Below are 21451 nucleotides of genomic sequence, written 5' to 3' on the forward strand. Positions count from 1 at the left end.
GCTGAGGCTGAGCCTTTAGAAAAAGGGGTGGAGGTGGGTGCCAGGTAACCGGGGCTCTAGGGGGCGTGTGGGGGTGGGGAGGTCGCGTTTAGAGCTCCCTGTACCCCCAGGGTGGGGCCCGTTACCGGTTACCCTCCTCGCTGGTGGCTAAGGCCCCGGAGGTCCTCTCCCGGGCCCCCGAGACGTTTCGGAAGGCCTACTCCGAGGCTGCACGCCCCCGCTACGCAGGGCAGCAGCCTCCCCCCCGGCTCCCGCGACCCCAGAGCAGCCAGACCCGGTCCAGCCCAGTGCCCGGCTCTCGCGGCCGGCCCCGGGGTCCCTACCACGAGCCTCTTCCGGGCCGCCGCCCCGGCTGCCCAGGGCTCCCGCCGCCGCCAGGAGTCCTACCGGCTTCCAGTTCAGCGGCGAGCCGCTGCCGCCTGCGCGAGACTCGGGTTCCCAAAAGCCGCTCTCGCCGCCTGCAGCCCGCCTTCCAGGCCGCGCCGGATCCTCCGCTCCCCCTGCTGGCGAGCAGCCATTTCCGACCTGTGCCGGCGGAACTTGCCGAAGTGCGCAGCGCCGGAAATGGCCGAACCCCGGCGCTGGCGAGCTTGGGGTCCGGGGTTGGGGGGGCGGGGGCCGAAGGGGCGGGGCGAGGGCTTCTGCGGCTCCTCAGACCGCGTCCGAAGAGCCTCGGAGGCCTCGGACCCCTCAGCCGGGCTCGCCAGGGTCCGCGAGCGGCGGCGCCGGGGATTGTGGGAGCCGCCCGTGGGGAAGAAGCGCGGGCCTGCCTCTCTCTGCCGTCAGACCCGCCTTCTACCAGTGCTCCAACTCTCCGAAAAACCTCTCCAGGGGGTGCAGAGCGAAAGCTCTCCGCCGGTCCTGGAACGCGTTCCGACTCCAGAGCCTCAGCCATTGAACTTCAGGTCTAAAACTAAAGCCGTCCCCACAGAAAAGGCCTTCTTCAATGAGCTGACGGTCTCCAAAAGGTCTGGAGCTGGGAAACACTGAATATTTAACAGCTAAGAAAAGGCCGGACGGCAAGAATGCCTAGGGGGAAATCCCGGGGCTTTGCAGAAACAATGGCTTAGTCCAGTCGTGTTGGCGTGATCAGCCACAATCGGGAGGAAAAGACGAAGCCGTTTGAAATACTTAAGAGCCAACCTCTCGGAATGGAAAAGTGCACACATCCTACAACTCTTAAGAGACATGTCAACCTTCACACTTGTAAAGTCAAGACAAGACTTTTCGGAGAAAAATGGTGGGAGTAGGCGAAGGACGCTGGATGTGGAAGACAGAGTGGCTGGAGGTTCACAACATTGTACAGGAGGCGGTGACCAAAACTATCCCCAAGAAAAAGAAGGAACTCCACCAATCCTGAAAGATAGACCTGATCATTATTGGTCACTCAAGAATGAGTTTAAGTCATTATTTAAAATCTATAACTGCAATATGAGCTAAGATCAAATTTGCTTCAACTTTTTAAAAACATGTTTCTAATTTCCAAAAGGCGGGGCTTCTAGTCCAGGGAACCGGAAACACACCAGGACCCGAAGAAGCTGCTGGCTGGGATACGGGTGCTTGGGTGGTCTGTATCTTAGAGGAGCTCAACCCCCTGAGACCACTCACAGCAGCCCTGTTTCATCACACACCCTGCTTGGGGGAGCCCAGAGGCCGGACAAAACCCTGAAGATTGATGTTTCCCATAGGGGACCGTTTGGGCCAAGGATTCCATACGCAAAACAAAACTTAAAAACCTAGCAACCTGTTTTCCAGAGAGCACACTTCCTCTCTCCATACCCATCAGCCCCTCCTTTTTCTGATCGCCCTTTTCTTCTCTCTTTCCTGACATCTCCTTCCTCATCCGTCACCACACACTTCTCTCTTCTTTTCCCTTTATTACAAAGAACAAACTCAAACCTTCAAAGTCTCACCACCATCATATATGTGCAAAAACAACCCCTTTCTAGCTTTTGCCAGTTTTGTTCAAGAAGGCTGCAGGCAAGGAAGCAAACATCAAAATGCTTTAAAAGTCAAAAGCATGGCAAGAAATAAAAATAGGGAAAACTGTTGCCCAAATATGAGTAGCCTAAAGTTGTCCTTTTTTTTTTTTTCTAACAGTTCATCTTGACTCTCCTCCAGAGGTCTGTGACAGCAGGCAGAAGACTGGCAGTGTGGTAGGAGGCGCAACAGAAGCCAGGGCCGGTTCCTCAGGTGCTGGTTCGTGTGCCCATGGACAAGCGAGGACCTGCAGGTAGCTTCTTCCCGGAGGACTCAGCCCAGACAACTTCTCCACCTAAGTGACTTAACACATTACTGCCCCAAATGTCGACTTCCTTGATTCCAACAACAGTTCAAGATTTAGGCAGAAAAAGGATATGCAACCAAAATGTGGTCAAGTCTCGACATCCCCGGAGCCCCAGGTGCTCCTGAGCGTCTGCCTCCTATGGATCTTACAAGTCTCTCCTCTTCCACTATTTCTTCCTCTCACACAGTTCATCTCACTAACTAGTTATGACTTGGGCTTTTTTTGGGCAGGGGGAGGGGCGCTACAGGGCATATGGAAATTCCCTAATTAGGGATCCAACCCATGCTTCCTGCAAAGTAAGCTCAGAATCTTAACCACAGGAACACCAAGAAGTCCCTGGGCTCCTTTCTTTTCCTCCCCACTGTCTCTTCTGAGCATCATCTCCAGCTTGAAGCAGATCCCTCACTGCATCATCCCAGTCTGTTTTCCAACTGCACTCGAGACCATACCATCACCATCCTGTGAATACCTATTTCATGAATACTTAATTGCCAGGCAATATGCTTAACCCTTTGTAAGCACTGTCTCATTTCAATCCTTGCAGGGTGAAATCAGCTTACTTATAGGGAACTGACATGTAAAGAGGCTAAATCATGCCTCCCCTGGTGGGGAGTGGTTAGGATTTTGCCAACGCAGAGGGTGTAGGTTCGATCCTTGGTCAGAGAGCTAAGATCCCACATGCCTCTCAGCCAAAAAACCAAAACATAAAACGGAAGTAACAAATTCAAGACTTTAAAAATGGTCCACAACAAAAAAATCTTTAAAAAGAAAAGAGGCTAAATAAAGAAGGTGCCCAAGATCATAGAGTGAGGCACCAAGTGATCACAGATGCGACTCCCAATTCTCCCCAGCTCCAGAGTCAACATTCTGGACCAGAACAATCGGGCTGTCTCACCAGGCCCTTAAACTTTATGCCTCCCACACTGAACTCATCTTTATCCCTTCCCTCTATACCCTCCTCAAATCCCCTTATTTATTGGTTCCCAAAGACTCGGACATGACTAAAGCGACTTAGCACGCATGCATGCACTCATTCTTACCTAACATAGAAATTCAAAACCTGGCATCTTTTTTTTTTTGGGGGGGGGGCTACACCTTAGGGCTTGCAGGATCTTAGTTTCCCGACCAGGGATTGAACCTGGCTCACATCAGTAAAAGCACCATGTCCTAACCACTGGACCAGCAGGAAACTCCCTGGCATCATCTTCAACGTCTCTCTTTACCTGCATGTGAAATCCATTTTCAAGGCTTAAAGCCTTGATCTGCAAGAGGTCTACCACCTCTACTCTACAGTCTCACACCTAATTTCTAGGTTCAAGTCCTCACGAGTCTTCTCCTGGACTGTTTCCTTAACCATTGCAATTTCTGACTTAGGAAATACAATTACATTCACAGGAGCTCCCTCAAGCAAGAAAGCCAAGGCACAGGACACACAATGAAGCTCGTCTTCACCGATCTCTCTGTATTGTATACCTTTTACAGTATATTTTTGCATGCGTACCAGAGCTGGCATGTAAGCAGCCTCTGGGGCATCTCACTCCATCTCCCACAGGTTTGTTTTGCTTACGCGCCAGCTCTGGTACGCATGCGCCCCACCTGTCACTGGGTATCCCTCAGATTGCTCATGTAGCCTTGCTGCTTAGTCGCTCAGTCGTGTCCGACCCTTTCGGACCCCATGGACTGCAGCCCGCCAGGTTTCTCTGTCCATGAGATTTCCCAGGCAAGAATACTGGAGTGGGTTGCCATTTCTTTCTCCAGGGGATCTTCCTGACCCAGGGATCAAACCCACATCTTCTGCTTTGGATTCTTTACCACTGATCCACCTGCGAAGCCCCGTGTAGCCCTATGATTTCAAAAAAGGAAATCTTACTTATTTAAACTAGTTTGAATAGGTTTCTGTTTGTGGCATGTATTATCTCATTTAGTTCCTGTAACAACCCTACACAGTGCCATTATGATTCCCATTCTCAGATGAGCTAACTGAAGCCCAGAGAGGTTAAGCAACTTGTCCAAATCACACAGCTGTGGTGTTGCAGGATTTGGATCCAAGCAGTCTAATCCTGGAGTCTGAAATCTTAACAAATCAACTGCATTGCAGTGAGAGATAAATGCTGAAAATGTCAACATGAATTGCATGTTGCAATTTAACTAATGCATCTGGTTTTAAATGGGGAAATGATAAAGAAGATTTAAAAACTGGCTGTCCAAAGAAGAATGGTAAGCACTTATTTTTTTCACAAGGGAATTACAGTTTGAGTTATAGGTGTCAGAGAAATATAAAATGCATATAATGTGACAAATTATACTAAGCAAGACTGTGTTCTTATACAAGGAAATTGTTTAAAAATTTCAGCAAAATGCTCTGTCAGCGGGTCCCCACTGATTACCTAGTTTCCCCAAAATGTTAATACCCAGGAGAAGGGGATTTTCGTCCTATGGAAATTAATGATTAAAGTTACTCCCTAAGAGGGAGGCAGACGCCAGTGGTCACTTCCCACGATGATGACCAGACTCACAATCCACTCAGCAAGACTTCTAGATCAATCACAACCAAGCCATTGGTGACCCCCAGCAACCTTCAAATGGCATGATTCAGGAATTATCAGTGAGTTTAAGTCAGATAAGAACTTGTTCTCTTTGTAATGCTTTGACTTTAGAAGAAAGTGCTGACAACCACCACTCAAGATCTTTTCTATATATAAATGATTGAGCAGTTTTGTGGCTTATATTTAGAACAGTGCATGACAATTTCTAGATTAGAATCCCAAGGTTACTCTTCCCTTTGGTCCATCAATGCCAGAAAGACAAAAGGTCATCTTCTGAGGCTCCATGGATGGCATTCTTTAGCCTGCTAAATGGCTCAACCCAAAAGTCCTTGCTTTGATGTTACCTTTTAAAGGAGGCTGTTTTTTTTGTTTGTTTTTTTATAATCTGGCAAAAGGAGGGATGGTTTAAGCAGTTTTTGGCTAATTTGTAGTAAGAATACTGAGTTAAACTGAGCTCCAAAACAAAGCACATATTATTATCAAAATGAGGATTTAATTCATTTCCTCACTACCTTGCATGTGGCTGTGAAAAATGTTTTGCTAATAAGAACCTACTGGATAGCACAAGGAACCCTACTCAGTACTCTGTAATAGTCTATATGGGCAAAGAGTCTCTTGATTAAAAAAAAGAGTGGATACAAGTACATGTATAACTGATTCATTTTGCTGTACGCCTGAAACTAACACAACACTGTAAATCAATGGTACTCCAATGAAAATTTTTAAAATATATAATAAAGTTTTGTACTAGTTTCACATCAGGAAACTTAGCCTGATATGAAACTAGTTATCTACATAAGACATGTAATCTGTAATGACCAATTAACATTCTAAAAATTAGGTATTGTCCAGACTTTCCTAGCAGTCCAGTGGTTAAGATTCCATACTTCCAATGTAAGGGGCATGAGTTCGATCTCTTGTCCAGGAATGAACATCTCACAAGCTGTACGGCCAAAGAAGAAAAAAAAAAAACAGCTACTGTCCTTCAAATTGGAGTAGGAAATGGCAATGCAGTCCAGTATTCTTGCCTGGAAAATTCCATGGAGAGAGGAGCCTGGCAGGCGCAGTCAGTGGGGTCACAAAGAGTCAGACATGACTGAGCAACTGAGCACACACACATGTCCCTCAAACATACTAGATCTGTCTTTAAGTTCCCTTCTTCCTTTTTTTTTTTTTCTTCTTTTTTTTTGGCCATGCTGTGAGGCCACACTGGGTCTTAGTTCCCCAACCAGGGATCAAACCCACACCCCATGCATTGGAAGCACAGAGTCTTAACCACTGGACCACCTGGGAAGCCCCCTCTCCTGTGAGTTTTTACTCTCTGCTCACGTTGTCAGCACAGCTTTTGAACATTCAGTGCATCTCAAAATGCGATCAGAATTTCCTAAGCTTGCTCCTGAAAGTTCCAAATAGTGCTACAGATGTTCCCAAAGGCTAATATACAGGCCCCTAACACATGCCCTATTAGGACAACGAGTAGTGAAAACGAGCCTAGTTAAGCATAACATGCCACAGCACGGCATGAATGCCTAGTTGAAGAACTTAAGGTAATGAGATCTATAAGCAGAAAAAAAGACAAGTCAGGCTGAGTCACTGATGGCTGAGTTCCAATTTCATGTCTGTAGGCAGCTCCATGACTCCAAGATGGTCCTAATACCAAAGTTATCATTACACAAAGATTCAAAAAATCAACTGCTCACTACTTCCACTTATAAATCCTTCCTGTAAACAAGGCATTCCAACTGAAAATTAGCCAAGTGTCTTAGAAGTACTTAAAGAACATCAATTAGCTTCTTACTTGAATAATCTGGCTGAAAAATCAAAATTGAAAGCGCAATTTCTGAATGTAATCTTGCTCAAAACTTTAAAAACATATTAACTTTTAAATAACATATGAATTTAGGTATTAAAAAAAACCAGTAGTTTCTGCCAACCAGATTTTCAAAAGAAAAATGTGGAGATTTTAAACCAATTCATGAAGGTTTGCAACAAGATTTTAAAGAGAAATACTATTTTCCCAAATATTCCTAAATATGAATTCTCACACTAAATGGTAAGAACATGATGCTAGCGGACCCAGTCAATCCCAGAACAAAATAATCATTGACCCCCTTCCCCAGCCCAAGCCTCCGAAGCCTCGCAACTGCTATACCACAGGTCAAAAAAATTGAACCAGATGGAAGTGTGACCACATGTCAACAAATACGTCAATTCTGGAGGCCAAAACTAAAACCCGAACTCAACTCTAACAGAGTATGTCCGATATTTCATCCTCTTGTTACAAACTTGATGTTCTTTAAGTACTAACCCATCATTACATTACGTAGGTTATAAAGAAAAGCCTATTTATAAAGTGAAGAGGTGATTATTTAGAAAAAGGATGGCTGACATAAGTGATGTAAATAATCCAAAAATACTTTAACCACATGTGAAATATGCTAATTATGAAAATCCTTTAAAAGTTCAAATACTACATGCATTTGTATTATTTTTATGTGCATTTAACTGTGTTGCAAAGATTCTCAATATTTTCTTATATTTCATATTTAATTAACTTAAATAATAAACAAGTAAATATCAGTGGGAACACAAATTAGCAAAAAAACTCACAAAAATTGGTAAATTAAATAATTGCCAATTCTGTGGCTTCCTTCCAGCTCATAAGCACAATTTTATAAAACTGCTATCTCTATGTATTAACCATTTCTATTTCTTCTGTTTTCACTTACTTTGAATGGACTATATGTTTCTACATGATTCTCATAGCCATCTCTAAAGACATTCTATGTCTGTCTCATTGGTTTCTGACTAACAGTTTGTAGATAGAATGCAGTTTTCATCAATCCACAGTTAAGTGAGATAAGCAAAGGCAAGTTACTGAGTTTTTAGTAAAGCTAAATTTATTCAATTTACTTTATTGAATTTATTACCTAATAATAATTATTATTATTCTTACAGTTTATTTGTCCTTCACTTTGCAATTATGTCCTTTCCCTTTTCTTGTGTTAAAAGGTATTTTTATGGAATTATAGTAATGGTAAATGGCAGTTTTCTATCTTCCTCATGTGACAAAATACTGAAACATACCTATTTTGCCCCCTACCATTACCAGTTATTTTATATCTGACTAGTCCAGTAAATCCAAAAGTCAGTTAACTAAATATACTCCTTCATGAGATGAACCTATTTGCAGGGCAGGAATAGAGATGCAGATGTAGAGAACGGATGTGTGGACATGGAGTGGGAGGGAGGAGGGGATGGAATGGCCTGGGAGATTGGCATTGTCAATTGGCATTGACATGTACAGCTAACATGTGTAAAGCAGACAGCCAGTGGGAAGCTGTTGTGGATCACAGGAAGCTCAGCTCCATGCTCTGCAATGACCTGAGGGGTGGGATGGACGGTGGCGGGAAGAAGGTTCAAGAGGGAGGGGGCATATATGTACACATATGGCTGATTCACTTTGTTGTACAGCAGAAACAAAACACTGTAAAGCAATTATACCTCAATTTTAAAAATGAATTAAGTATGAGCCCACACAGACATGCTTAAAAAACATTTGTGGAAAGACTCCTGTGGTAGCAGGCCTCCAATATGTCCTCAGTGATCCCTGCCTCCTGGTATTCACACCCTTGTGGGCCCCTCCCACACGCTACCAGGGATGGTCTGTATGGCCAAGAGAACACAGGAAAAGTGATGGCACATCACTCCTGAGATTAAGTCATACAAGGCTGTTCAGCTGCCACGTGGTTGCTCTCTCATTCTTCCATCCCTCCCTCTGCAAGAAGCCAGCTGCCATGTCACGAGTCACACGACAGAGAGGTCCTTGTGATGGGAACTGAGGCTTCCTGCCCACAGCCAGGTGAGTGGCACTGGGAGCAGACCCCCCAGCCCCAGTCAAGCCTTTGAATGAGTGCAGCCTCATGGAAGACCCTGAGCCAGAACTGCCCAGCTAGGCAGCTGCTGAATCCCTGACCTACAGACACTGAGATATAATAAATTGCTGTGTATTAAATGATGAAGTGTGAGGTATCGTGTTATGGAACAATAAATAACTCATGCAACTCCTTCTTCGGCTGCAAGATGAACAGGTCTCTGGCCCCAGCGCAATGCCACAACAGTTAACGTGTATTCATACGGACGTTGGGAGAGAGAAAGGATTAGCGAGGTCTATAATGTCCATTATCCTGGCTTCAGTTTGCTTACATTGACTTCTTCCTTCTCTGTTGTTTTTTCTACTTCTCTCCTATTGACCAGAGTACTCAGTAAACTGAAAAATCCAGCTCTAGCAAAGGAATCAGTTTTACAAGTCTGCAGGCTTTAGTTAAAGGAATATCGTCCTATGTAAATATAATATTTTAGAAATCTGGTTAATTTCTATTGACAGAATCCCTCATCATGGCTGTCAGATCCTAACTACGCCCATCCTTATCTCAACAGAGGAGCATGTCTTATATTCACAGAGAAAACAGAAGCAATAGACAGAATCTCTTTTATGAGACTGATGGGCTTCCCACTGCACTAAGAAGGCAGGTCAGACAGGATCTCTTCTAAATTCCCTCTTCCAACTTTTAAACCTATCTATAAATATTGGTGGATGGCATCACTGATTCAATGGACATGAACTTGGGCAAACTCCAGGAGATGGTGAGGGACAGGGTGGCCTGGCGTGCTGCAGTCCATGGTGTCACGAAGAGTCAGACATGACTTGGAGACTGAACGACAGCAACATAAACACTGGGGTGCAAAATTATTTCAGCAGTTGATGCCAGGGCACCTCTTAGGGGCAGAAAATGCCTAATTGAGGAAAGTACTTCATATGAACACCTGAAATACGAAAGAGGAAAGCTAGCCTTACAATAAAACTGAAACAAAGAGATAGCTAAACAGATTTACATTTGAAAAAAAAGAGCGAGAGACCAATAAAATGAAGACTGAAAAGCAAAGAGAAGATGAAATGGGGTGGGTGGGGCGGTAAAGAGAGATAAGGCTCAAACAACAATGTGGGAGGTTCAAGCTTAGGGAGAGAGTTCCAGGGATCAGGAAACTGCAAGTATGTTTAAAATAGAAATATCTATTATTGGACTTCACATTGTTGTGTTGCTAAGGATATAAAATCCCCTAAGCCCTCAGTAATACCTGACACATGTACAAATGCCTTGTGTGAGTGATTTTGGGGAAAATCCAAGAAAAAAAAAAGATCCGGGGTAGGTCTGAGTTCTACAACTGGGTCAGCATGGAACCAAGGAATAAGAACATGGGAACTGAGGTACAAGTGAGATGAAGAATTTGGGACTTTTCTGGTGGTCCTATCCTGTGGTTAAGACTCCCTGATCCCAAAGCAGGGGGCTCCAGGTTCCATCCCTGGTCAGGGAACTAGATTCCACATGCCACAATGACGTTCAAAGAGAAATAAATAAATAAAATTTAGTGGAAGCAGAAATGCAACAGCCAAACAAACCATAAGATCACCTCCCAGGAATTAACAGAGATCTTGGAGCAGGCACTGAACTCCCCAGTGGATACAGAATGGAGACAAGCCAATCTTACTTAAATCTCAAAAGAGAATGCTACTTCAGCTGATATCTGGGTACATATCTGGCTTTTGACAAGGAGAAGTCCCAAAGTAAAGGCACTCTGTTTTTTTAATAAGATGTAATATCTTTCCTTTAGACATGGTTCCATCAACTATTCTCTCTTTGCTACATAAAGTCAGTATCATCCTCACCACAGGTATTTTCCTCTACACAGGGGTTTTCCTTGTACACGGACTCAGGCCTAAAGCATCATCATCTTGTAACACGGGCTTTGAACTCAGAAAGGTTGAGATTTTGGATCCTTATTCTATTATTGGTGGTATGCATCCATGCTAAGTCACTTCAGTCTTGTCCTTTGCAACCCTGTGGACTGTAGCCCACCAGATTTATCTGTCTATGGGATTCTCCAGGCAAGAATACTGGAGTGGATTGCCTCGCACTCCTCCAGGGGATCTTCCCAACCCAGGAATCAAACCTGCATCTCTTCTGTCTCCTGCATTGGCAGGCAGGTTCTTTACCACTAGTGCCACCTGGGAAGCCCATTGGTGGTATAACTCTGGGCATATTACTTAACCTCTCTGCATTCTCTCAGCTATAATTTCCTCATCAGAAAAAGGGAATAAAATAGTACTTACCTCTTAGGACTATGGTAAGGATTATCCTGGATAATGAATATAAATTGTTAGCCCAGCGCCTGGCAAATAGTAAACCCTCATAATGTTAACTCGATCATCAGCCACCAAAATTCGTTTAGTTTTGGCTGCACTGGGTCTTTGTTGCTACGCATGTGCTTTCTCTAGTGGCAGGGTGAGGGCTTCTCGATGGCTGCTTCTCTTGTTGGGAGCACGGGCTTCAGCAGTTGCAGCACACAGGCTCAGTAGTTATGACTCCTGGGCTCTAGGCCAGAGGCTCAGTAGTTGCGGCTTGCAGGCTTCCCTGTTGCATGTGGCATCTTCCCAGACTAGGGATCCAACCCATGTCCCCTGCATTGGCAGGTGAAGTCTTAACCACTGGACCACCAGGGAAGTCCAACTAAAATCCTCAGAAGAATAATCACTACTCTGTGTCCACTTCCTCTACCACCATCCACTCTTTGAACCCAAGAAGGCTCCAATCTACTGCAATTGTTCTCACAAAGGTAACCAGTGAGTTCCTTAGTCATCAATCCCGATGAATCTTTTCCTTTTGGAATCCTTTTGCAGAATACATGGTAGTCCTAGACACCTACTTTCTTGAAATGGTCCAATTTTAGCACTCCCACCACTCTTTTCTTTCACTAGCTCTTCTTTCTCCACCACCCTATAAGTGTTCATGTGCCCGGGATCCTGCCCTCAGCCATCTTCTGCTCTCATTCAACACTCACGGAGTGAATGCTGTCAAAACTCCAGTAGCCACATCTCTGCTTCTAACCTAGACCTTTCTTCTGAGCTCTTGAGCCAAACTACTCTCTAGATACCTTGTCCCAGGGGTTTTAAAAACCAAGGCTTCAAAATCAAATTCATAGAGCCTGTTAACAAAGTCATCATTTTCTCTATCTACTCCAATTCTTTCTCTTCCCTATAACCATTTCCATTATTAACATTAACTAGTTATCTTTCCTGTCTCCCTTGCTTCCCCACTGTGTCCAACTGGCTATCAGAGCTTGATACTCAGAATCCTATCAGTCCTGCTCCATCCTTCATGATGCTGTGGTAGCTCAGAGTGGGCTTTAGAGTCACATGAGCCTGGGTTCAAATATTAACCATACCATAAGCTGACAATGATTGTTCTGGGCCAAGTTACTTAACCTCTCTGACCTCTGCGTTTTGTGAGAGTTAAATGAGCTACCATGTGCAGAAATGGCCAGCACATAATTGGAATTCAACAAACATTCCCCCCTACATCCCCTTCCTCAGGCCTTCATCACCGTCTGGTCTAATGCAATGTCCACTTTGTTGCACGGCTTTACCCTTTCTCCTCCAAATTGCCCTGCAGTTAAATTCTCTAGAAATTAAATCTGATCCTGTCATCTCTTTGCTTTAACACCATCAACATCTCTTTTTATCATATGGAACAAAGCCCAGCTGCCTTCCTGGTCACTTCTCCCCCATCCTGGTTACTCTAAAACATTGACTCTTCACCAGCTACATCATACACACACTGGCTTACATTTCTGACATGCTGATCTCTTTGGTTTTAATTCCCTTCCCACGCCCAAGTTGTTTGGTCCAACTGGAAAGCTTCTTCACTCCTCAAGAATTTTTTCAAAACGCTATCACTTACATGACAACAAAAACTCAGGCAACAAAAGCAAAAATAAACAAGCTATAAAGCTTCTGCACTGCAAAGGAAACAATGCATTGAAAAAGCTACCTATAGATTAGGAGAAAATATTTTCAAACCATATATCTGATAAAGGTTAAAATAAAAAAATACATAAAGAACTCCTACAACTCAGTGCCAAAAAAAAAAAAAAAAAAAAAAACCCATATAAAAAATGGGGAAAAAACCTGAACATTTTTCCAAAGACAAATCATCAACAAGTACAAGAAAGGCGCCAAACATCGTTAATCCGACCCCATAGACAGCAGTCCACCAGGCTCCCCTGTCCCTGGGATTCTCCAGGCAAGAACACTGGAGTGGGTTGCCATTTCCTTCTCCAGTGCATGAAAGTGAAAAGTGAAAGTGAAGTCGCTCAGTCGTGTCCGACTCCGTGCGACCCCATAGACGGCAGCCCACCAGGCTCCTCTGTCCATGGGATTTTCCAGGCAAGAGTACTGGAGTGGGGTGCCATTGCCTTCTCCAAATCATCAGGGAAATGCATATCAAAACCACAATGAGAAGTCACTTCACGCTTGCTAGGATGGCTACCATCAAAAAGACAAAGTGTTGCCAAAGATGTGGAACAAAGAGAAACTTTGCATACCACTGTTGAGACTGTGAAGTCATACAGCCATATGGAAAACAGTATGGAGAGTCTTTAAAAAATTAAAAACAGAACTACCATATTCTGGGTACATACCCAAAGGAAATGAAGTTAGTACCTTGAAGAGAAATCTGTACTCCCATGTTTGCTACACTGTTACTCACAGTAGCCAAGATATGGAAAAAACCTAATTATCCACTGATGGATACACACAGTGGAACTATATTCAGCCTTCAAAAGAAGGACTTCCTAGTGGTCCAGTGGCTAAGACTCTGCACTCCCAAGGCAGGGGGCCTGAGTTCGCTCCCTGGTCAGGGAACTGGATCCCACATACCACAACTAAAGATCCCAAGTGTTTCAACTAAGACCCAGCACAGCCAAATAAATAATCTTTTTTTAAAAAGAAGAAGAAAAAAATCCCTGACTTCTGTGACATGGATGAACACAGAGGACATTATGCTAAGTGAAATAAGCCAGATGCAGAAATTAAAAAAAAAGCATGATCTCACTTATATGTGAAATCTAGTGATATCAAATATGGAGAAACAGAGAGTGAAATGGTAGTTTCCAGAGGTGTGGAGGTGGGGGAAACAAGGAGATGTCAGTCAGAGGGTACAAAGTTGCAAGATGACTAAGTCTGGGGATCTAGTGTACAGCATGATAGCTGCAGTTAACAACACTGGACTGAATACTGGAAATTTGCTAAGAGGTTAGATTTCACCACAATAAAAGGTTAATTCCAGGGTGATTAGATGAATATGTTGATTAGCTTGACTAGTATAACCATTTTACTATGTACGTGTATACCAGATCATGTTGTACACCTTAAACATACACAATTTTAATTTAAAATTTAAAAATTGGGACTTCCCTGGTGGTCCAGTGGTTAAGAATCTGCCTTATAATGCAGGGGACACAGGTTCAATCCCTGGTCAGGGAACTAGAATCCACATACCATGGAGCAACTAAGCCACTGCGCCACAACTACTGAGCCCCCATCCCTGGAATCCACAAGCCACAACCAGAGAGTCTGTGCAGTACAACGGAAGCTCGGGCACCACACGGTGAAGATCCCAAGCGCTGCAACCAAGGCTCACCACAGCCAAATAAATAAGTATTTTTTAAAAAATTAAAAATTTAAAAGCTGTTACTAACAGGGTGATACTATTTTAACTGGTTCAGACTCTTTAACTACTCTCTATACACACATAAAAATACACATACAGGGAGAGGAAGAGAAAGAGAAAATGGTAAGACAAGTGTAGATGTGATAAAATGTTAAAAGTTGGTGAATCTGGAGAAGAATCATTTGGAACTTACAAAAGAGAAGTTGCAAAACTCTGTATAATTCTGACTTTTATGTAAGTTTGAAATTATTTCAAAGGGAAAAAGAAAGTATGAGGCAATCTAACCACAAGGTAACAATCAAATAAACCCATGCTGAGGTACATTTTACCAGAACACTGACCTATATTCTAAAAATGTCAATATCATGGGGGGAAAAAAAAAGGAAGGAGGGAGGGGCAGGCTGAGGAAATGTTCTAGATCAAAGGAGACTAAAGAAATATAACAAGTAAAGTGAAACCCTGGGTTAGATGCTCTTCATACATTGGAAAAAAATGTGCTATAAAATACATTTTTTGAACAAGCAATAAAATTAGAAAAAAGACCCTTTACCATATAATAATAGCACTAAAACAATATTATATGTTGTGAATCCATGCCACGAGCTATGTGGGATCTTAGTGTTCCCCAAGCAGGGATCAAACTCACACTCTCTGCATTGAAAGCTCAGAGTCTTAAGTACTGAATCACCAAGGAAGTCCCAAAAGGTCCTTGTTCTTAAGAGAGACATCCTGAGGTATCTAGGGGCAAAGTATGATGACGTCTGCAACTTTAAGATGTTTCAGCAAAATTAATAAAAATAATAGTGTGTGTGTATGTTGAGGGGAACTTCCCTGGTGGTCCAGCGGTTAAAACTCCATGCTTTCACTGCAGGGGACAAGTGTTCCATCCCTGGTCCACGAATGAAGATCACTGTATGCCTCCCAGCACCACTGGGGGAATAAAGAGGTGTGTATGTATCTACTTACAGAGAGAGAGAACAAATACAGCAAAATATTAATATTGGTGAATCTGAGTTAATGCTTACTATTCTTGCTGCATCTCTGTATGTTTGAAATTTTTTCAAAATAAGATATTTTTTTAAAGCTATTACTAATGTGAAATACTTTCCCCACTCTCTCAGATAGAATCAACCCTGCCTCCTCTAAGTTGTTGTGTTTTTATTTTTAACCTAAAATGCTCAGTGTGTGTGCTCAGTTGCTTTAGTCGTGTCCAGCTCTTTGCAACCCTATGGACTGTAGCCCAACAGTCCAGGGGATTATCCATGTAAGAATACTGGAGTGGGTTGCCATGCTCTCTTCCAAGAGATCTTCCTAATCCAGGGAATGAACATGCATCTCTTGCATCTCCTGTATTGCAGGCAGATTCTTTACCACTGAGCCATGGCAGAAGCCAATGTTCAGACTGGGCTGTAATTATTTGTTGAAGCTTCTTGAGGTAGGAACTTAAATTCCTTTTGGAATTTAATCATGGGAGGAGTATTCTAATTCAAAGCAATTTTATGTTGCTCGCATGGTTTTACTGTAATATTCTGATGCTAAATTTGGGGCTCACAGCAAAACATGGCTGGACATTCTTGAGCTGAGAACTAGAATAGAAAAATAAGCCTTTGGTTCGCAGCAAAGCACAGTGCTGGGGTTAATCTGATCAATGACTCCATTCTGTCCCTTTACGGACTCTCTACAGACATAGCTAGAAAGCCCACACTGGCTGCCAGGCAGGTACACAGAAGCACTACACAAGGGAAAGATATTCTGAAAGTTGAACCAATTGCCCTTGATGCTTGGAATATAACCCCTGGCACTTCTGTCTTCTCACTTCCAAGACATGTATCTCAGGAGGGCAGCCCCATCCTCAGCTGGCCAGAGGTCTGATTATAAAATTCAAGGGCTAATAGAGCTTATGGTTGCCTTCCCTGGTGGCCCAGTAGTAAAGAATCTGCCTGCTAATACAGCAGAAAAGCAAGTACGCCCATGTGCCACAACGATAGAGCCTGCACTCTAGAGCCCGGGAGCTGCAACAGCTACTGAAGCCCACGAGCCCTAGAGCCCACATCCCACAACTAGAGACGCCACTGCAATGAGAAGCCACACTAACTAGAGAGTAGCCCCTGCTCACCACAACTACAGAAAAGCCTGTGCAGCAGTGAAGTCCCAGTACAGCCAAAAATAAATAAAGTTATTTCAAAAATAAAAGAGAGATTATATAGTTGGAGAGTGATGGAGAAACCATGCTCTTCCCATCTCTTTAGCCTTCTTTGACCAAGAACTTAGAATAGGGACTTCCCTGGTGGTCCAGTGGCTAAGACTCTGCGTTTCCAATACAGGGGGTGCCCAGCTTTGATCCCTGCTCAGGAAACTATCCCACATGTCGCAACTAAGAAGCCCACATGCCACAATGAAGACACTGTGAGTCTCAATTAAGACCCAGCACAGCCAAAATACATAAATATTTTTTTTAATAAACTGAACATTGTTTAAAAACATAGGAAATATTCTCTGTCCACAGTACTGAGAAGACAACTTCTACTCTTCTCTCAGCCCACTTCCCTTATTTCCTCCTCCTCCAGGAAGAAAAAAGTACTTCTATGATTAATAAGACTAGGTATAGGGCTCCCCTGGTGGCTCAGACAGTAAAGAATCTGCCTGCAATGCAGGAGACTTAGGTTTGATCTCTGGGTTGGGAAGATCCCCTGAGGGAGGAAATAGCAATCCAGTCCAGTATTCTTGCCTGGGAGATCCCATGGACAGAGGAGCCTGGTGGGCTGCAGTCCATGGGGGTCACTCACAACTGAGTGCCCACATACACACAGGGTCACTACACACACACACTGCCCATGCCCCTTCTGAGTTTCTCTCTTGGAGATGTCTGTCCCACAGGCCATATACCTTCATCTCTGCTCATGCAGTAGTGAGAAAGCAGTTTCCTTTGCTTTCCCATAGCTTAGCCTATGTGTCGGGGAGAGTTCTGTTCATGGAGGAAGAAATGAGATGCCCGTCTTGCCCCCAGGTCCAAGCTATACCCTCCAGACCAGTGTTAGCAGCAAGGAAGGTGATATTTTCATCTCAGTCTGCTTCCTCTATCACCTGGTTTAGGACTCAGAAAAAAGAGGGACATGAAGGGCCTCTCAGAACCCAAACAGTGTTTCTCTAATCTTTGGGTCTCGGCGCCTCTCCTGGTGCTTGTTCTAGGACCAGCCTTCAATAAATTTTTGTTGTCTTGAACTCAAACAATGTGACACACACCGGCATATAGCTGCTCACAGCTATCGTCAGGGTAATGGTTGTTTTTTTTAAATCATACAAAGTGACTTTTGAAGCCTTTCTAGTTTGGCTGCAGGCTCTAAGGCTACAAGGAAGCGAGCTTTGGTTAGCAGAGGGGAGAGAGCCGGGTTTTGTGCTTTGCTATGGTTGCAACGCCAAGGACCGACATCCCAGGGGTGCTCTCAAACAGCTTGACGGCAGTCTAGCAAGAAGGTGGTAGAGACACAATTTTAACAACAATGATCAAACATTTTTTGAAATTTTCCTTTATCCTTGAAATGCCTTGTGTTGCAGAAAGTCTATTCATTACTGAGCATTCATCTGTAGCAAGTCATCTCTTTATGGATCTGTATGCGGAAGTGACAGGGCTGGGAGGATGTTGGCAGAGAGACAAAGGGCCCTAGGCACAGTGGGAGAGTCAGAGAGGTGAAGGTAAACAGCAGCTGGAGAAGGTGGGAGATAAAAAAGAGGGGGAAGCTACAGGCAAATCCCCTTCCTCAAGGGGGCTTTGGCTGTCACGAAGGACATGATGGCCCACTCATATTTTTCCTGGGACCATGATCACTGGCACCTCCATCTTCTTAGGGCAGTTCCTCTTCTCTCGTCCTTGAATTTCTTTCCTTGACCATCCCCTTTCTCTCCAGGGTGTCGAACCTCTCCATCTCTCCCTGTCTCAGCTACGTCCTTCACCTCCACCTACAATCATGCCCACATCCTCACAATCCCAGGAACCTCAAGCCTGCAACCATCAGCCCTTTGCCTTCTCCTCACAATCTGTTCCAACGCCACCCAAAGGGTGGTCTGTGGACCTGCAACATCAGCACCGCATCGGAGCACGTCTGACATGCAGTTCTCACACCCACCCCGGACCTACCGAATCAGAATCCCTGTGTGTGTGTGGCAGGGGTGGGGCGGGGGGTGGAGGGGTCCCAAGATCTGTGCTGCAACATGCGCCACGGGTGATTCTGAAGCACTGCTTCCCTGATGGCTCAGCGGGTAAAGAATCTGCCTGCAATGCAGGAGATACAGGAGACTCAGGTTTGATCCCTGGGCTGGGAAGAATTGCTGGAGGACGAAATGGCAACCCTCTCTAGTATTCTTGTCTGGGGAATTCCATGGATAGAGGAGCTTGGCGGGCTACAGTCCATGGGGTCGCAGAGAGTCGGGCATGACCAAGCACACAAGCCTGGCACATTGCCTGTGCTCCGCACCTCCGCTTCCTCACCATCTTGGGTTGCCTTCTTCTGTCCCTTTCATGTCTGACTCCCCAAGGCTCTGTCTTAGTGTCTTTTTTTCTCTTGAGCATCATCCTTTCTCTATGTGACCTCAGCCACTCACAGGCTGATTTGGTTATATATTTGTTCAAACACAGGTGTGAGTAAATTTGAGGATCACCCCATCCCTGGGCTCTTCTCTAAGCCTCCAGGATGTCAAGCAGCTTTCTGGACTTTTCTGCCAAAATGGTGCACAGTTTTCTTAACTCAGTATGTTTAAAATGAGCCAAATGTCTCCTCGTATGCCGACTCTGCATCGATTTGAACAATCTGGACAGGGACTTCCCTGGTGGTCATCCCAATGCAGGGGCCTGGGTTCAATCCCAGGTCAGGGAACTGGGTCCCACATGCCACAACTAGGAGTTCACATGCCACCACTAAAGGGCCTGAGTGCCACAACCAAGACCCAGTGCACCAAACAAATAAATTAAAACAAATTCTTTTAAATCTGGACAGTAGGGCAGCTCTGTCCCCAGAGTGGTCATTTTGACTCTCCTCTCCCCTCCCTCTGGTCAGTTTCAGTCTACAGACGGTTCTGTGTCCACCACCACCCTGGGGCAGACCCTGTCAACTCTCATCTTTCCTAAGCAGTTCATCCTTCAGCAGCTACCTCATGACCTCCATGGTTAAATCCCTTTAATGAATCCCCATGGTTCTAACTTCTAAGCCCCTTAACTGACCTCATGATCGAGTGTATTTCCCACCCATTCTCCCCTCTGGAAATTCACCACTGGTATTTCACTAGCGCTGAATCACCTCCTGGGAATGGCCCGTGCCCTTCACAACTGTGTATCCTGACCCATCCCGGTGCCTGAATCTGACACCTTCCTCATGCCTTCCCACCTCAGCTTGTCTTCCTGGCAAACTTCTATTCAACCTGCAAAAGCCCACTAGATGTCAGTTCCTCTGTGAAGTCTTCCTTATCCTATGGAGTGACCACTCTTGTCTGTCTTTTCTACAAGACTATAGTATCTTAAAAACCTTTTCATTATTTGTTTGCAGCCCACAGGTCTCCAGCTGCGGCGCAAGGGTTCAGTAGTTGCCGCACACAGGCTTAGCTGTCCTGGGCATGTGGGATCTTAGCGCCCCCACATGCATGCTAAGTCGTGTCTGACTCTTTGCGACCCCGTGGACTGTAGTCCCCCAGGCTCCTCTGTCCATGGGATTCTCCAGGCAATAATACTGGAGTGGGTTGCCATGCCCTCCTCTAGGGGATCTTCCCAACCCAGGGATCGAACCTGTGTCTCTTATGTCTCCTGCATTGGTGGGTGTGTTCTTTACCACTAGTGCCATCTGGGAAGCCCCTTAGCGCCACTCTCAGGGATCAAACCTGTGGCCCCTGCATTGCAAAGTGGATTCTTAACTGCTGGGCCACCAGGGAAGTCCCAAGACCGTAATATCTTGCTGGCCAGGAGCCTGCCTTATGTGCCTCTCTATAGCCAGCACCACGCACAGGCTGTGACACCTAGGGGATCACAAAATTCATTCACTAAACGAAAATTCCCTGAACACATATGATGTGAGGAGCATCACAGATACAATGAGCAAGGTAAAAAAAAACCTCTGCCCTCTTAGAATTTTTCCTCTAATAAGGAAACTAGCAAGTAGGCAGATAATCTGAACACTATACTCAATTCTATGAAAGGGAGAAGCTTAGGGAGTTACATGCAGGAACACCTAATTCAGTTTGGAAGTAATTTCTTATGCCTTTAGCAATATATGCAATCTTTGGAATCTGCAAGGAAAAATTGTTATGTGTACTTGAACTTTTTATTTATACTCGAGTACAGCTGATTAGCAATGTTGCGATAGCTTCGCGTGCACAGCAAAGGGACCCAGCCATACATAAACAGGTATCCAGTCTCCCCCAGACTCCTCTCCCTTCCAGGCTGCCACATAACATTGAGCAGAGTTCCCTGTGCTGTACATGTTACATGTGTTTTTAAAGAACATCAATATCAAATTGTTATTACTACCAGTAACAAGCATATTTTTCCATCCTGAGTAATTCTCCCCCTTCTACTTAATTCTGAGAAGAAAAAAATGTGAAAACAACTCTCTCCACAGTAGCTGCTACCCAGGTAAGCCGCAGGCCCTGAAAGACTTTGCTTTGAAACAGAGCTGGGGAAGCAGTAAGTCCCTCAGTTGCTGACAGTAACAATAAGGGTGCTTAATCACTGTCCCCTTTAAATGAGCTTCATTAATCTTCAGAAGCTGGTAAGCCTACAGAGGAAGAGAACGCTAAGAGGCAGAACTTCAGTATGAAACCTGCCTGCAGAGGTCTCTTCCCCCTCATCCATTTCTCCGCATTTGGGCCACACGAAGCACAACTTGTGTTTCAACCCTCTGTCTGCCTGTCCCAGACTTTTCAGAGAGGAACCCCGGATCCTCTCTAATGCACCATGAAAGGACACTGAGGTAGGACACACGTCATTAGTGGGCGAGCCTGCCTTCTTCCAACCAACGAAAACACATCAAACGACATCTGACCAAACTGAGCAAGCCTTACATTTA

At 44.6% G+C, this 21451-nt stretch overlaps 1 protein-coding gene across 13 annotated transcripts in view; it reads right to left on the reverse strand.

The window, feature by feature from the left end:
- The window catches only part of EXTL3 (exostosin like glycosyltransferase 3), a 128512-nt gene that overhangs the window by 63205 nt on the left and 43856 nt on the right, over positions 1-21451 (reverse strand). For 3 of the 13 annotated variants that reach the window (XM_055577756.1, XM_055577750.1, XM_055577749.1), the window contains exon 1: positions 388-584. The exons of 5 other annotated variants lie outside the window; for them this stretch is intronic. The gene's annotated coding sequence lies outside the window, so the exon portion shown is untranslated. Of the gene's footprint in view, positions 1-323; positions 586-21451 lie in introns of those variants that run through there. 5 more of the 13 variants (XM_055577753.1, XM_055577746.1, XM_055577752.1 and 2 more) reach the window with 3 other exon arrangements.

The sequence above is a fragment of the Bubalus kerabau genome, chromosome 4, assembly GCF_029407905.1.
Source record: "Bubalus kerabau isolate K-KA32 ecotype Philippines breed swamp buffalo chromosome 4, PCC_UOA_SB_1v2, whole genome shotgun sequence".
NCBI lineage: Eukaryota > Metazoa > Chordata > Mammalia > Artiodactyla > Bovidae > Bubalus > Bubalus kerabau.